Here is an 18557-nt window from a genome sequence, read left to right as displayed (position 1 = left end):
ACCTAGTAGGGGACATCACAAATGGTATCAGAGATTTGATCCTGCCATCTTGCAAGGTAAAGACAAATCAATGAACTATTCTAGTTAATAAGAAAGAATATATCAATGCATATACTAAGTGGATACTTTGAGTATGCTTTGTGTCTTCATGCATTCATATGATTACTATATGCTTTAGTGTATTCATATGTCTTATGTATATTCATGTCTTATATATTCATGTGATCACTTCATGTCTGATATGTTTTTAACTGTAAAGGGGAAATTTTGATTTGGCAATTTGCAACCTAGAAGGAGAAATCACCAAATCAATTTTCTCTTTGGGAGAAGTAATTCCTTTACAATCAACAGAGGGGAGGAATCCACTAGATTCAGTCACAAATCAGATAAGGATTGAATACTAAGTGGATTGATTGATTATGATGTGTTTTTCCCTCTTTTGTAAGGGTAAAGTATCGAAATTGAAGACAAAACTAAGAAAATAATGCGCTACAGGTTTGGGATTTTGTCGTTCACCTATGTCTAAGTAATATAAGTTGATTAGGATATACCGTGCAAAAATACCCTAAAAAGGAAAGGATCATGGCGTTGCCTCTTGGTCCTTCAAATTTTTCGCAAACCCAAACGTGTTGTTCCATCTTTGTGTTTGAAACTTATTTCCAAAAGTACAGTTGCGCACCTATTTCTTACACACATAAAGAAAGGGGAAAAGGGTTATTAATAGGGGTTCACCTAAGTTAAACCCTGATTGAGGAATCAACCTTGAATGAAATATTGCAAATGCTTGAAATAAATGATGGAAAGGTATACCTTCAGATCTGCAATGAGTGATGATGATGTTTTGCTTCTTGAATGTAATCACATATGTTTTATGAAATAGCATGAACATGACAAAACCCTAATCACACATACATGCTTGCAAATAAATGATGTAATGTTGCTCCACAATTGATAGATCAAGAATATGCAGCCTTGAAGACCTCTAGAGATGCTTGATGATGAATGCTTGAATGTAGTCTCCTTGCCTTATCATGTTATGCTCACCTTATGCCTTATTGTCACCTTCTACCCAAATGAGAGGGGAAGACCTCCTTATATACTTGCCTATCATCAAACATATTAGTTTCCCAGCATAGACTGACATGGAGAAGCAATTCCTGCTCAAATTTTAGATAGGGCCTAGGGTTTAAATTGGGCCCCAATTAAGGAGGACTAGGGTGTGGCGCCCTTGTCCTAGTGAGGACCAAGGTGCCACACCTTGGTCCTACCCCAAATTGGGCTAGGCTTAAGGGGTCCCAACAAGGTGCAAGATGAAAATATGATGTTTATTGCATGGTGGAGGCACAAATAGGTCCCGATCAAGTATGAGAATGAGAACACTAAAGCGAGGGCCCCAAATGCAGTAAAAATTTCAGAAGGTGTAATTTTAGGATGCTACATTTATCCCCCACTTTATCGGGAGTATGAGCTTATGCAGATACTCATGGTGAAGTAAAATAAAGATAGATGAAGAAGATAAGGAATGCAAAGCAAAAACACAAGGAGTATAAGATATCACTAATCTCGAGGAACCAAGCCCCCAATCTTAGGATCTCAACTCACTCAAATATATTCAAGGGCACACAGAACAAGACAAAGACAAAAGGACAAACAAGGGCAAAAGGACCAACAAAGGAAAAAGACACAGAAAGAGACACAACAAAGGCTAAGAACCAAAAACAAGACCTTAAGTCAACCAGCCGAAGAGACCTCAATATCAAAATGTCTCAACAACTAATATCATTCTTGAAAAATTCCATTTCGCGAACATAAGCGATCACATAAAAGAGCAAAGAAAGCATCATCCATGAACTATCAATAGCAAAACTACGAGTTCATGAGAAGAAGAAGAGAGAGCATGAATACACACTATTTGTGTTTATCTAGGTGATCCATGAGAAGAATGATGAGAAAGGGCATAGACTACTCACCCCTAGATGTTTTTATCTAGGTCTTCCATGATGAGAAAGGACATGGACTATTCGCCCCTAGACATTTTTATCTAGGTGATCCATGTTAGGGAGGAGAGTAGGAATAGTCTAGTTGTTTCTAGCTATTTCCACTCATCCTCATGTGTGTGTGCAAGTGATGTCTAATTTCAAGTGTGCTTCGACCTATTTAAGACATGTAATGTAAATACAAATGCCAAGGGGCGAATGACAGATACATGTATGGCTTTGAGGACATCTCGTGTAAGAGAATTTCTTTGGTTTCAGTGATGTGTAAGCCCGTCCAAGACATATATCAAATGTTGTGTATGGTTTCAAGTGTGAAGCATCTCGGTCTAAGAGTTTATTTACTTTGGTTTTGAGATTGTACACCCCGTTTAAAACATGCAAAAATGATATGCAAAAAGTATAGTACAATATGATACAAAGGGACGATATGGGTGCCCCCCCTTAAGATGTCAACATAGCCCTATGTTGATGTCTTAAGGAAGCTAGAAACAAGGATACCTAACCTTCAACACCAAGGAGATATCCTTTAAGAAACAATGTCATAAATTAAAGCTAGAGAGGGAATAATCTTTAAGCAAGGATAAGATAGTTGAAAAAGATATCTTGCAACAAGTGTAGAGGAGATCCTTGGAGGAGAAGAGATCTTTTCTCAAAAGACATTTACCTCCAAGAGGAGATATTTTGAACAAACATAGTGTCTTCTACCAAAAGAAAGGAAGGAGAACAATAATTCATATCTTCCTCCTATTGCTAGGTGAAAGAGATTCTTGATGAAGGGTGACACAATTTTGATCCAATGTGAGAGGTAAGTTTATGATAGATGTACATTGGCAAGTATAGAAAAGGTTGTAGACAAGGACTTACACCTCTCGTATAAGAGGGATTCCTTGAGAAACAATATCTTAACACAAGGAATGACATCAACTCATGAACAAACACCACTCAATAAAGGAAAATCAAATCCTTAGAGAGGACAGGAGGAGAAACCATTGCCCCCCAAGCATAAGGACAATGAGAAGAATTACACTTCTAAAGAGAGATTATTCATAAGATACGTGTCGTTTCAGACAAATAATAGGTCCTGACAAGGTACACACATGTACTCGCATGAAGGATAATTCTATGAAATAAAGGACATCATGTTATGAAAAATGCCACACAAAAGAAGAGATAATCTTCAAAGAGAAAGAGTGAGAGGAAAAATGCCATCCTTTCCCTCCAAGAAAGAGTACAAGGAGAAGAATTACTCATCTTCTAAAGAGAGGTTATTCATAAGAGATATACCATTTCAAACAAGGAATAGGTCCTAACCAAGGAACAATCATGTGCTCGCATGAAGGATAATTCCTTGCAAGAAAGGACATAAAGTTATGAATAATGCAACATAAAAGAAGAGGCAATCTTCAAAGAGAAAGAGCGAGATAGAAGAAGGATCACAAAAAATATCTAAGGAGAGATCATTCATAAAATACGTACCATTTCAAACAAGGAATAGATACTAACTAAGGAAAAAACATGTGCTCGCATGAAGGATAATCCCATGCAAGAAAGGACATAAAGTTATAAATAATGCAATCCATAAAGAAAATAGTGAAACCTTAGAAAGAGGAAAGATAAAATTCTTGCCTCCCAAGCATAGAGACAAGAATAAATAGACTATTATGTTGCTCAATAAGTATGATTGCACCTGAAATTGTACCACCATGATGACAATGAGCCCCCAATAGGTAGGCCAACACTGTCACATAGTGAGGAGCAACATAATAGGTACTTGAATGTTATTTGAAATGATTATGATAAATATTCCATTCATTGTCAGGTGTTATTTTTATGATACCTAAATCAATATAATGTTGTATTTTTGTTTTCAAAGCTTGACACTCATTAGTAGAATGGCCATGAATTTGATGATATTTGCAAAAAGAAGAATTTTCAAGATGTTGTCTACGTTTCCTTCTTATTTTAGGCCAAAGAAGAGAGATTAAATTGGCATGGAGAAGATTAGACAACATTTTCTTGCTAAAATACCATATTTGAATGAGAAGATGTGGATTCACTAGACAATGGAGAAGGGGATGTTGACAAAGGAAGAGGTTGGAAACCTATCTTTTCACTAGAAAAGTGTGATTTCTCATGATTTTCACGACTTTGTTGCACACATCCTAAAACTTGTCCATTGTATTCATGTGTAGGATCAAGAGAGGTTTCACTCTTAGGTGGAATTGGATTGAAGTTTAAAGAGACCCGATCAATTTCTGATAACTCAATGATAAACCACTAGTACCAAACCGGTACTGAGAGGGGGGGTGAATCAGTACAAACACAAATATAGTCCAAAACTGGTTTGACAGCAAACACTCCAAATGACTGACAAACAGGGATACTGGTAAAACAGAGTGCAACCGGTAACATCCAGTACAACTTAATCAGTCATGAACCGGTCACTCAATAAGCTTCCCTCTTAGCTCAATACTACATTATCATTATACTCTCATGCATAAACAGGTAAACTTAATCATCAGATCTTCACAACAAAGAGTTCAATATGTTTTATAGACAGGCATAAAACATAGAACCTTCATATGCTCAACAGGTAAAACAAAGCATCACAAGATAAAAGCATTTCACATGACACACATATTTTTCACATGGAAACCCAAATGGGAAAAACCACGGTGGGGATGAATACCCACAAGCTTCTTTTTGAACTCTTTAGAAGTCCTCTCTGTTAGGAGCCTTGTCCGGTTAAAGACATTACAATAGGTTCTGCTAGGAACCGATCCTATTAGGGATCACTCGGTTAAGAGATAGCTATAATACCCAGTTAAGGGTTAAATCTGGTAGAGTCACCTTGTTAGAGGATTTTAAGAACTCAATAGCTAAAGGATCTCCTAAGCTCTATAGCTTCTCAGAACTCATTAACCTCAAGTTACCCGGTTAAGGGATTTGAATCAAGCCTGTTAAGACCACCCTGTTAGGGGATTTTGCAACAAGCCAGTTAAGGCTACCCTGTTAGGGGATTTTACAACTGTTGAAGTGGTTAGAGATCAACAAGAATTACAATGATCTATTAACAACACTCAATGCTAATGCAGATCCATTTTGGCTCCTCTTCACCTTTTGCACATTCACTTTACAGGTATCTCTTCTCTCCTTTGGTCTGGCAAGAATCACGTATCACTTCCTTAGGATACACACACACAACTTTTGCCAACAACCTTAGAAAGAAACACAACATCAACCTTATAGGAAACATATAGGTCGGTAGCAAAAACCCTAAACCCTAAACCTATTAGGTTAAGCAATTCAAGTGGTTCAATCCTGACCGTTGAATCATACTACATTAAATGCAACAATCTTGAATCGATCTCAAGACATTCTCCATCGTCCATTATCCACCGATTTCATGGCGGCTGATAACCCATCACGTGTTATCACCGTTTGATAGACTTCGCTCATTCCCGAGGTAGATAGGAATAGTCTTCTTCATGCAAGATCCTTCACGTGCATAGAGCTTACATGGCAACATGATCTGTCCTCCATTATACTGCTAACTCATCACACGAAGATCACGATTGACTCACACAGACTTGAGATAATCCAACCGAAAATCCTGAAGTGGAAGCTACCTACCAACCGGTAGTCATACAATGCTTCCATGTGCCGGTTCACCTTGAACAAATATACCGCTTCACTTTGGCATATAAACCGGTTCATACATATGTCGGTTCCTCTCTCTTTTCACCTATCACGTGCCGGTTCACACCATGTCTCATATTGACATCAATGACAACATACAATATCATTATGTCTTCATGCCGGTTCACATAATGCCAACAATTTCTATACATGTCTTAGGAGAAAAAAAATTATTATCAAATTCAGACTTCTTAGATTTTCTACAAAAAGAAGGTGTGAAATATAAGGACCCCCAATCATCCTCTAAGATTTCTTCTTTAGGAACTTCTTTAGTAGGAGATAGTGTATTTGTTTAAATTGGAGAGGGGATTGTAGGAACTAAGAAATAATATTGTGCTTTAATTCGTATGTTCTCATCAGTTTCTAAATCAAACACCTCATTATTATATGTGTAAGGCACTGCATGATAATTAGGAACAACTTTTGGTTTCTCAACAATATGAATGGCATCGATTTGATCTTTATTAGGCTCTTCATTTTTGGGAGAGAGAGCATTGAAAACATTATAATGATGGGAAATAGGATCATCTTCTTTCTCTAAGGTATCTTTGTCATTAAGACAAACATTAGGAAAGGGACTATCATATGTAATGAATTCTTCATCTCTAAGGGGAAGATCATGAAAAGAAGGTATGGTATCACTAGGATAAGTAGCCATAATATCATCCTCTTGCACCAAATAATCCTTATGAGGGAGGTACATTTTAGGAGAAGAAGAAACACAATTCTCCAAAGATTCATCTTTAGGAGGGAGATCTTTGAAAGAAATGTCCATATTCCATTTTTGCACTAATGTGTCATCATTAATGAGATCAATTTTGGGAGAGGGTAAATCATAGCTATGAATGAAAGGGAGAACTAAATTATCATCATATGCATGAAAGGGAACATAATGAACATCTTTAATGTAACTCAAAATTAAATTAGCAAAATAAGATAGGAATTCCATATGCAGTTATGATCAAACAAGAAACTCATATGTCATTTAACCATAATAATGTTCACCCCATACATGCATGGAAAATTGAATAAAGGAGGGAAAATGGTATTTGAATTGGAAATTTGAAATTTAAATTTTAAAATTTGAATTTGAAATTTGAAACTTGCAAAATAATTGAATAATGCAAAATTCTAGGAAAAATGATTACTCAATTAAATGACCAAATTGATTGAAAGAATAAAGAGCAATAATGCAACCTTCTAAAAATACAAATACTAATTTTTTTCTATGAGGGATAATTTTCAGAGGTGCAATTGGGGTGATGAGGCATATGAGGATCCTCCTCCACCTATGGATCCCTTTGGAAAACATGTGGATCACATACCATAGTGGGTATTTCATGGAGGTAAATGGGTGGATATGGCAATGATACAGCATTATGGACAAACTAATCAAAGGGGGTTTCAGGGGAATGAATTTTGAAATCCTACTTCTAAATACTTTCGGGGTTTCTTTAAGCCCAAGGGAAATTTTCTTTTGGGCAATCTACAGAGGAATGGAAAGACGATTCCTGCAGTGCGTCGGCATGGAAGGATTGGGATTGATGAAAATAGGTCTTGGAAGGATGTTGTCAGTGTGATTGGTAATTGGTAAGTCACCCTCGGCTTCAACCCTTAATTTGAAAGATGGTTAGAAGGAGGGACCCCAATTACAGGTAGACCCAAATGGTATTAGAGTTTCCCCCAATTTGTGAGCATCTGTAGGGAAGCAGACCTCAGTGAACTCTTATTCACGGCTACCGTCAAAGGAGAATTTTGTCAATATCTCAGGTGACATATGTAACCCTTTGGTTGCTAACCCTAGCTTGGGGGTTGATAGGTCGTAGAAGGTATGTCTTCGGTGCCCTTAATTGATGTTTGTGCTAACCCTTTGGATAAGAAAGCTCATGATCTTCAATCTCTTGCGCTTATTATTCAGGTCTGGGGTGATAGTATTACCCTTTCAAAATTGCAATATAAGATTCATATGCACTGGTATGACACTTTATACTTGCAGGTCCTATCTGCTAGTTCTTTTATTATTGTATTTGATTTAGAGGAAGCTAGGAATAAGGCTTTGGAGGTTCCATTCTTTTGGTTGGGTAGGAATTTATTTTTTGTTGATTTATGGAAACCCCTCTTTGAGCCCTCTTGGGTCTCTTCCAAATAGACTCCGACTTGGTTTAAGTTGCCTCAATTACCTTTTGAATTTATTGATCTTGATATTTTTTAGAAAATAGGGGACTCTTTTGGTAAAAAACTTTTATCCCATTTGGTGTTTGAGGATGGTATGTTCCTTGTTAAAATTTGTGTTTTGATTAATTTGAACACTATTCTTCCTTGGACTTGCAACATTAGACTATTGTTGGTATTTGGCATGAAAATATGGTTAAGGATTCTGATTGGTTTGGCAGATCTTCTGTTATTATGGATTCTGCATTGTTTTTTAATATGAAAAGGGTTTTGGACAAGTCCATTTCTAAAGATTTGGAATTTTCTCTTGGTTTCATGGAGAAGGGTTTCACTAATTTGGAATCTCTCTCATGGGCTGAAATGCAAAATATATTAAAGGGATCTAATATCCCCACTTTTATTCCTCTCATGCATCCTCCGTGTGTGAATACCCCATCTGGGGGTGGTAATGGTCCAGATCAGGTCAACTCTTCTTATCCAGAAAATCCTTTAACTACTCAATATGTTAAAGTTCCACCCCCACAAGCCAATGTTTTGGGTAAACCTTACTATGAGATGGAGAGATCTTTTTCTCTTCCTAATTGTAATAAACATAATTCTTTGGATAATACTTTCATTGCTCTGGATGATCATCTCATTGCTTAGGTTCAGAATCTTGTTAACAAGAATAATATTACTCTTGATTTTGATGCAACAAATAAAGTATTTACTTCTATTGATAATGATTTGGTTAAGATTAATAAGGATTTGTCTGCATTTCCTACAACTAACCCTTTTGAGGTTCTTGATCTAGATAAGGAGGTTGATAAGGTGAATAAGATTCCTAGTGTCTTTGAAATTCCTTTAGGTAGTGGAGGTAGGTTGCCTTTGATTCAGTCTCCTCTCTCTCCAGTATCTCCATTTACTACCCCTTTGAAGAGGGTCAAAAACCAAAATATGTCAAGACCCAATAAGAAATTGATGTTGGAATCCAAACAACACTTCTTTCTTCATCGGATTCTTCTAAGTGGAAGGAAAAAAGAAGCCATTTAGTCCACCTGTTACAAGGTCTTTGGCTTCTAAGAGGAGTCTCAGAGTGACTTTAATGATGTAAAGATCTCTCAAAGTAATGATTGTGTGAAGAGGGGAGCTTCAGTCTCCCCTCGAGGCCAATGAGGATCATTTCATGGGATGTTAGGGGCTTAAATGCCCCTAACAAAAAATGCTTGATTAAGTCCCAGTCGGACTTAACAAAGTGTGATATTTTGATGGTGCAAGAAACCAAATTAAACTTATCTTTTGTTGAGTCCTTGTTCTCTTTTTGGAAGCTATGGAAATTTTGTATCTCTCCTTCTGAGGGGGCTTCAGGAGGGCTTGCTTTACTTTAGAATGATTATAGTGTGGACTTCTCCTTGGTTGCTTCTTCTTTGAATTGGATGCTAGGTTTGGTTAAAAGTAAATTTTCCAATGCTAAATTATGGCTTTTTAATGTTTATGGACCCATAAGTATTTTTGAGAAGAGGAAACTCTGGGAGAGATTAGTTGTGATAGCATCTCCGCTTAAGGGTACCTTTTTGATATTTTGGGGGGGGGGTGTTCAATGTTATTTCAAGTCTTGAAGAGAAATCGGGGGGTATTATCCCAAATAAGCACATTATTGTTGATTTTTGTCATTTCATTAGGGGTATGAATCTGGTTGTTTGTAAAACTCAAAATGGCCCTTTTACTTGGACAAACATGAGAAAGGATTTTTTTTCAAATCGTGGAGACATTAGATTGTTTCTTGGTATTTGAAAATTGGTTTAGCACCGATTCAAAATTCTTTTCTTTAGTTCTCCCTTGTACTGGTTCAGACCATTTTCCCATTTTGTTCTTTATTCTTGAAGACAGGATTCCACGGAAGCTTCCTTTAAGTTTGAACCGATGTGGTTCAAATATCAATCTTTTTTCCCCCTTTTAAAAGATTGGTGGATTTCTACCCCTTATGTGGAGGGGTCTAGGATGTATCAGATTGTTAAAAAGCTTGGTTATCTCAAAGGAAGGATTAGAGAATAGAATTCTCTTCATTTTAAGAATAGTTTTGGAGAGAAGGCTAGGATGCAGGGTGAAATTGGAGAGGTGAATGAGCTTATCTTAAATAATGGTATAGATTCTTTGTCCTTTAATGGGCTTAAATATTTGAAAGCTCAGCTTGAGGAGGTTTTAGCCCACGAGGAGTCTTATTGGAGACAGAAGTCTAGGGATTTATGGCTGCCAGAAGGAGATAGGAATACTAAGTTTTTTCATTCCTCTGCCAAATTGAGGAGGCAGCGTAATAGGTTATCTTGCATTCATGATTCTAATGGGAATTGCCTAATTGATGAGGGTGAAATTGCCTTTGAGGCTATTAGATTTTTTAAGTCTTTGCTTACTGCTGACAAAGTGGATTTGAATAATAATTTTGTTGATTCTATTCCTCCTCTCATTAAGGAAGAAAATAACAAGATGCTTATGGCTCCTTTTACCATTCTTGAGTTAAGAGAGGTGGTCTTTTCCATGTCCCTAGAGAAGGCTCTAGGACCTGATGGGTTCACTGCTTTGTTTTTCCAAAAATGTTGGGATTTTGTGGGGAATGATGTCCTTCTAGCTCTTGAGGAATCTACGCATAATAGAAACATTTTAAAAGAGCTTAATACAACTCTTATTACAATTATCCCTAAGGTAGGTAATCCTAAATATTTTTCTAATTTTCGACCAATTGCACTATGCAACACCTTGTACAAGATCATCACTAAGGCAATTTCAGTCAGGCTAGCTAAACTCATTCCTAGGATTATTTTTGTTGAGCAGGGTGGCTTTGTACCTAGGAGAGAAACTTCAAAGGGTGCTATTGTGGCTCATGAGGTCCTGCACTCTATCTCTTCACAAAAGACTCGGGCTATGATTCTTAAACTTGAAATGATGAAAGCTTATGATCAGGCGGACTAACATTCCTTAGTCTCAGTACTAAGACAATTTAGTTTTGGACATAGTTGGATTAAGTGGGTTTTATCCTGCATCTCTTCTGCTAGATTTTCAGTTTTACGAAATGGATCCCTTTCTAGTTTTTTTACTTCTTCTCGAGGTATTAGACAAGGGGATCCCTTGTCCCCTTTTTTGTTTATTCTTTTAGTTGAGGCCTTTAGTCGGGCTATTCATGCTGCTAGATCATCAGGTATTTGGAATGGGATTAAGATTGATTGTTATATGGTATCCCAATCTCATTGTCTATTTGCAAATGATACTCTCTTGTTTGGTTCACATCATTGGCAGAGGCTAAAGTCATCAAGAAAACTATTGCAGATGATTTTGCTTTTTTCTGGTCAAAAAGTTAATAGCTCGAAATCTAAAATTTTCTTTCTGAATGTTTTCCCTTTAGTTCAGAATAGGTTGACTCAATTTTGGGGATTTGTGGTGGGATCTTTTCCTTGTAAGTATCTAGGCATTTCCTTTTTTGTTGGTTCAGATAAGACAATGTTTTGAGACAAAGTGGTTCATGCAGTGTCTTCCATAATTTCTTCATGGAATCATAAATGGCTTGCTTTAGCTGGTAAGATTCTTCTGATAAAATCAGTGCTTAATGCTATCCCCATTTATTTTATGTTAGTTTTGAAAACACCCCAAAAGGTTGTTAATGATCTTAAGTGGTCTTTGAGATATTTCCTTTGGAATGATAATATAGGAGGTAAGGAGAAGATCCCTCTCTTGGCCTGGGATAAGGTTTGTCTTCCTAAGGCTTTAGGGGGATCGGGTATCAGAGATTTAGTAAATCATAATAGAGATTTGGGTGTGAAGTTAGTATGGAAGCTCTACAAAGATCCCTCAAGTAAATGGGCCTCTCTCATGTTTGCCAAATATTTGGGAGGGGCTCCTAGAGAGTGGTTATTCATAGCTTCATCTCTTCCAAAAGGGTCCATTTTTTGGAATTTATTACTAGTTGTAGATCGGTTATTCTTCCCCACCTTTCTTGGGTAATCCATAATGGAAGAAAGGCTAGATTCTAGGATGAAGTTTGGAATGGGCATGCTATTATGACTAGTATTCGGGATTGGTCTCCATTATTAGATATTCCCAAAGGTCATTGTGGTTTGTTTGTTGTTGATTACTATTATGTAGATGTTTTGGGACCCTATCTTGTGTTTCATTGGAAATCCATAGATTCTTTGTTGGTAGATCAAGAACGTAAGGATGCTTGTGTACAGGAACTTAAGAAGAGAATGCTTGTATTTCAGGATATGGATGATTATTTGGTTTGGACTAAGAATGTGTTGGGTTCTTATACAGTAAAGGATGGCTATATGTCTTTGTCTTATCCCTCTTCTTTTTCCTCATGGCCTTCTCAACTTTTTTGGCACTCGGCTTGTCTTCCCAAAGCTGGATCTTTTGTCTGGTTAGTAGTACAAGATAAAGTCCTCACTGGGATGAGATTAGATAGACTTGGGATTACAACTGTGTTTCCTTGTGTATTTTGTGGTTTCTTCATGGAATGTTTGGATCATGTGTTTTTTCACTGTCCTTTTGCCTCAAATTGTTGGTATTGGCTATTTGGCAAGCTTGGATGGGCATCTACTATTTGCCCTAATCTCCTGTCCCAATTTATGGCTTGGCCTTTGTTGTATTCTTCTTCATTCTATTCATGTCTCTGGATTGTTTCTCCTTCTATTATTATTTGGAATATATGGCTTGAGAGGAATTATAGAATTTTCAAACAGAAATTCGTTTCCTTGGTTGATGTGGTAGATGGAATTGAATCTTCCATTTCAAAAGTGGTTCTCTCCTTTATTTATAAGAATTTGGATCATTTGTGTTCCTTTTCTCATTGGGATAATTGGGTGACGTGGAATTGGAATGCTCTTCGAGTCATTCCCTCACATGGTTATGTATCCATAGGGTTATCTTTTGTTGTTAAGCGTAGGCATGCTAAATGGTACCCTCCTCCGCAATTCACTTTTGAATTAAACTTTGATGGGGTTGCTAAGGGCAAACCAGGAAAATCAGAGATTGGAGCCGTCATTTTTTATCATAACTCGAAAATTGTCAAGGTTGCTTGTAAATATATTGGTATCGAAACTAACAATTCTGTAGAGTTCCATGCTTTATCGTTTGGCTCGGATATAGCTATTTCACCGAACATTAGGGACATTGTAATTGAAGGTGATTCTATGGTGGATTTTCATGTGGTTTCCAATAAGAAATGTTCCTCCTGGAAGTTACAATACTTTTTAGACCGAATCCTTGGTCAATTAAAGTTTTTTAGTTCCTTTTCTATCTCGCATTGCTATAGGGAAATTAATTGCATTGCTTATTTTCTTGCTAATAAGGCAATAGGTGAGTATATGGATTACTTGGAGGTTGCCCCTTCGGATATTCCCTTCTCTTGTATAAGTATTTTATATTAGTGTGGTTTGGCCAATATTTCCCGAGGTTAGCCATCCCGATGGCTAGTATTGGGCGGGGTGTTTTTCATTTATGACTTGGCATGGCATGGCTACGTGTTGGCATTTCTTCTGAGGCTAGTCTGTTGAGTGTGTAATTCTGGGGTTGTGGCATTCTGAGATTAGGCTACGTGGTATTTGTATTATTGTTTGATGTTCATCTTTTATGATTTGTGATCTTCTTTGGGAAAGGTATGTCTTCATGATTGGAAGTAATAATGGCTTGATCCTTTCGTGCATGATTATGCTGACAGAGTAATGTTTAATTATTTCCATGCTATTTTGGTTTGTGGGATGGGATTTCATATGATGTATTGGCAGAGTCCTTTGAGGACATTTGTATTTTGGTTCTCATTAATACTTTGGTCCTTTGTATCCTTTGTGATCATGATAGTTTATGGCTTGAATGCCTATTGTTAGAAATCAATATATTTACATAAATACTTATGTCTTTCTTTATCTCTGAATATTTGCTTGGCACCCTTTTCAAAGTTGATTTCTTATCTGTGTTGCATTAGGGGTGGTGTTGTCCACATATTGATTATGTGGTTGCACTTTCATTGATGTTATACATTCGAGTGTCTTATCATTGGGGGGTGGTGTTTTCTATGGTCCTCCTAATATGGAATTGCTTTTGTTTGGCATGACTCCTTTATGTTTACTCCATGCTAATTTTAATTGCTTCATTTGGGTTGGGTTTATGAGAATGCATATTGGCTATATTGGATTGTTCATTCATAAGTGAATGATTGTTATAATGAGTGGTTTTTTTCCTTCTCCAAGATGTACCACTGCAATTATTTTGGAGAATGGTTTGGTGTGGGGGTGCCTTGTTTGTTACTTCATTAAGGTTGGTCGTATCTTTGGGATCAATGTGTATTAATTATGAATTTGGATGCTAGTATTTCTGAGTGAGTTGATTATCTCAAGTCATGTGAGATATCGAGCATCTCTTTCACACAATATTTGTTATGATGTTGCTTGTTATGTGGTTTGTGATATATATGTTCAAGGTATATGAGCTTGTGGTATTAGTGTTCTCAGCATTTCATCTTTTGGTCGTTTCTTTCCTTCTGAAGTTCATGATTTTCATGCATTCGAAGATGAGGAACTTGGGTAGGTTTTTAATCTATTTTATTCGGATGCTTTTTATGCGGCTTGGAAAGTGGTGGATAACTTTTGGCTGGTGGAAAATGCAGGTTTTAGGACACCTGAAGTGGTTTCTTGTTTTCTTATTGTTTGCATGGTTTTTCTTATGTCTACTCATATGGCTCCGACTCTGGCTGGTTCCTTCTTGGTCTCAGCATCCTGCTCTTCTCTTCATATGGATTATACTTTGTCTGTTCATGGTTTTGATTATGGCCTACTCACTTATAGTGGTTTCATGTCTTTTCACGAGTTTCCTGCTAATAGATAGGACGAAGAGTTGTTTTGTGTAGCCAAGTGTGTTGCGAGGATGAAAATGTTTTGCAATTTGAAAGTTCATGCACATGTGGAGGTTTATATTTTTTCACCGGTGGATGATCTTCTATTGTATTTTTGTGATGTTTCCTCACAGTTAGTTGAAGGGATGATTATATATTAAATATTTGCAATTGGTTTCTTTTTGTATCCCATTTATGGGAGTCCCTTTGTACTTAATGGGCTTTCTATGTAATGTGGGAGGGGGTTTTTTGAATATGCCCTTGAGGCTTCTTGTAATGAGTAGGTAGGCCTTAAGTTTTTTTGAGCAATACTAGAAGGTTTTCTTACTATCTCTTTCCTTCCAGTGCTCATTGAACCAGACACCATGTAAAAATTATAATAATAATAAAATTTAGTAGTAAATCCACTTTTATCAAATAATAATAATAATAATAATAATAATGCAACCTCCTAGGAAATTGAAATTTAAAATTAGGGTTATGTAAAAATAACCTCTTAATTTAAAATTAAAATTATCCAAAAGAGATTGAATTTTAAAATTAGGGCCTTGTGAAAATAATCTCTTAATTGTAAAATTTGAAATTGAAGGAATTAATTTAAATTTAAAAATTATGGCTCTATTAATTAACCTCTTAATTTTAAAATTTAAAATTGTCCACAAGAGATTTAAATTTAAAATTAGGGCCTTGTAAAAAGAACCATTTAATTTTAAAATTAAAATTAGATCTAAGATTGAAATTTGGAAATTGGAAAATTGGAAAATGCACAAGACTAATTTAAATTTAAAAATTAGGGTTTGTTGAATTAACCACTTCATTTTAAAATTTAAATTTGAAATTGAAATTTGATCTGAGATTGCAATTTTGAATTTGAATTGAAATTAGCAACCAAATTTGAAGAGGGAAATTCAAAATTTAAACAACCCACAAGGTCAATTTTTAAAATTAGGGTTTTTAAAATTAATCACTTGATTTTTTAAAATTAATTGCAAAATTTGTCTTGTAGATGAAATTTTAAATTTTTAAATTGCATACACTCATATCTGAAGATAAAAATCAGAATTAATGGTGTAAGGAGTCGGGTTCACCAAAATGTAAAGGGGAAAATTTGATTTGGCAATTTGCAACCTAGAAGGAGAAATCACCAAATCAATTTTCACTTTGGGAGAAGGAATTCCTTTACATTCAAAAGAGTGGAGGAATCCACTAGATTCAGTTGCAAATCAGATAAGGACTAAATGCTAAGTGGATTGATTGATTATGATGTGTTTTTCCCTCTTTTGTAAGTTGAAATGTTGATTTAGGGTAAAGTGTCAAAATGGAAAACAAAACTAAGAAAATAATGTGTTACAAGTTCGAGATTTTGTCATGCACCTAAATCTGAGTAATATAAGATTATTCAGATCTGCCCTACGAAAATGCCCCCAAAAAGCAGGGACCATGGCGTTGCCTCTTGGTCCTTCGAATTTTCCACCCAAAAGGGTTGTTCCATCTTTGTGTCTGAAGTTTATTTCCAGAAGTACATTTGCACACATGTTTCCTGCACACAAAAAGAAAGGGGAAAGAGGTTGGGAATAGGGGTCTTCTTGAGTCAAACCTTGGTTGAGGAATAAACCTTGAATAAAATATTACAAATGCTTAAAATAAATGATGAAAAGGTATACCTTCAGATCTTCAATGAGTGATGATGATGCTTTGCTTCTTGAATGTAATCACATGTGTTGTATGAAATGGCATGAACATGAGAAAACCCTAATCACACAGACATGCTTGCAAAAGAAATATATAATGTTGCTCCACAATGGATAGATGAAGAATATGTAGCGTTAAAGACCTCTAGAGATGCTTGATGATGAATTCTTGAATGCTTGAATGTAGTCTCCTCCCTTATCATGTTATGCTCACCTTATACCTTATTTTCACCTTTTGCCCAAATGAGAGAGGAAGACCTCCTTATATACTTGCCTGTAGTCAAACATATTAATTTTCTGAAATAGGTCGACATGGAGAAGCAATTCCCACTCAAATTTTGGACATGGCCTAGGGTTCAAATTGGGTCCCAATTAGGGAGGACTAGGGTGTGGTGTCTTGGCCCCAGTGAGAACCAAGGCGCCATGCCTTGGTCCTATCCCAAATTGGTCTAGGGTTAAGGGGTCCAAACAAGGTGCAAGATGAAAATATGATGTTTATTGCATGACGGAGGCACAAATAGGTCCCGATCAAGCATGAGAATGAGAATGCTAAGGCGAGGGCCCCAAATATGGTGAAAATTGCAAAGGGTACAATTTTAGGAAGCTACATCAACATATGTCTTTATGTGTGCCTCATGACTGATGTGTCTTCAACATTAAATATACAAAAATACAGTATTCATATTACAAGATTTAGATACACAATAAACAAATTCGATCAAATTAGCTTTTATATATATCAAAATGCACAACAATTGTGTATGTATACAAAAATGTCATATATGACAAGTCAATAACAGTTTTACAAAAATGTGGCATATGCCATGTCCAGATTGATATACAATAAAAATGTTGAATACATGCATGTATTGGTCCTTCAATGACCACAATTAATACTATATGATCCTATAGTTATGGTGGATCATCAAAATTGAGCCTCTTTGATGAAGTACGCGACTCTGTAGATGGCTGCACAACCACAATTCAAATGCCAAATTAGATTCCTTTTGTAAAAAATAATTTATAATTATCAAAATAACTATATATTCAGCTATAATTTCTTTGCAAATGAATTGTATATTACCTCATGTGTTGATCTAGTATTTGTTGTCTTTTCTCTCCTTGCCATGTCAATCTTAGGAGTCTTGGCAAATTGGTACGGGAGAGGATCCATGTTATGACCAAACTGCGAAGGGGCTTAGTGCAAGTTAAATACAATTAATACAAGGTAATAACATATATAGATCAAAAACACTAAAAATCTACAATATATAGAACAAAAGCGTATCAGAGCCTGAGATGGTTCTCCTATTGACCTAAGAGGGCTCATCATTGATGAAGCAACTATGGCTATTTCCTATATGAAAAAATATAAGATTATAATTTATCTAAAGTTCACTTGTACATGTGCATATAATCATGAAATCAAGAAAATAAAGTAGAGATACATACCTCTTCCCTCTCTTGAACCTCTAGCATATCAGGTGCATTCATCAATTCTACGAAGCCCAATTGCCATTGTATATAAAAGAGACAAAAAAGACTATACCAATCTACAAGTTCCAATTAAGACTATATCAATCTTTTCAAACAATTGTGTCAATTAAAAATGTGTTCAATTACCTTTTGACGTTTATGTGTCCTTGATGATTTCTTTCGCCTAGGAGATGTCCTAGAAACACGTGGGGTGCCCTAAAAGAAATAAAATTGACACAAGAGATATCAATAGATAATATTAAATATAATTTAACAAATCTAAATTTAAATGACTCGCATATTCAAAAAAATGCATAAAGAAGAGGTGTGCAAAATATGATACCACATAGCTTTCTAGGCCAAAATTAATAGTTTAAAGCGTGACATTATCAACTTGGGACATTTTATCCCCTAACAATGCCTATAAAACACAAAATAAATATACATTAAAGAGAGTTAGTATATCATAAAAAAAAGTATTTTGAATTCAAGGTAATATTGTATTTTAACATGTTACAAAATTTTTACCTTAGGCATCGAAGCTGCAACTGCAACAAAAGTGGGAGGAATATGAGATTGTGTATTAACACCAGCTGCTACATCCTAAAATGCATATTGTTCATATCAATTTAAATCAATCTATAAATGAAAATTTATTTACATTTA

This window comes from Cryptomeria japonica, chromosome 3 (genome assembly GCF_030272615.1).
Source record: "Cryptomeria japonica chromosome 3, Sugi_1.0, whole genome shotgun sequence".
Taxonomy (NCBI): Eukaryota; Viridiplantae; Streptophyta; class Pinopsida; order Cupressales; family Cupressaceae; genus Cryptomeria; species Cryptomeria japonica.
The sequence above is the reverse complement of the archived record's forward strand: the minus strand, read 5'-3'. Positions refer to the sequence as shown.